Below are 293 nucleotides of genomic sequence, written 5' to 3'. Positions count from 1 at the left end.
TGAAAGTAGATGATTTTTGTTAGGCTTCTTCTCCTACAGCTACATCTAACCACTCTCACTCTGTTCTAACGTCGAACCTTTCAAAGTAAAAGGGAACTCTTTCTCTCACGAACAGCTTAGAAATTTCACCCGGTATCCTACATGCATACACAAAGCTGTAGCTGTGGTCAAATATAACGAACACCGGGAGCTTGGTTCGCTTCGTTGCATGGGGGACTCACTGCATATCCAAAAGGCAGAGCCTGTCCCCTGACCAACAGACTAATTCATTTGAATTAGTTCATGGATTTAAT

The sequence above is a fragment of the Oncorhynchus clarkii genome, chromosome 12 (assembly GCF_045791955.1).
Source record: "Oncorhynchus clarkii lewisi isolate Uvic-CL-2024 chromosome 12, UVic_Ocla_1.0, whole genome shotgun sequence".
NCBI lineage: Eukaryota > Metazoa > Chordata > Actinopteri > Salmoniformes > Salmonidae > Oncorhynchus > Oncorhynchus clarkii.
Note: the sequence above shows the minus strand (reverse complement) of the source record.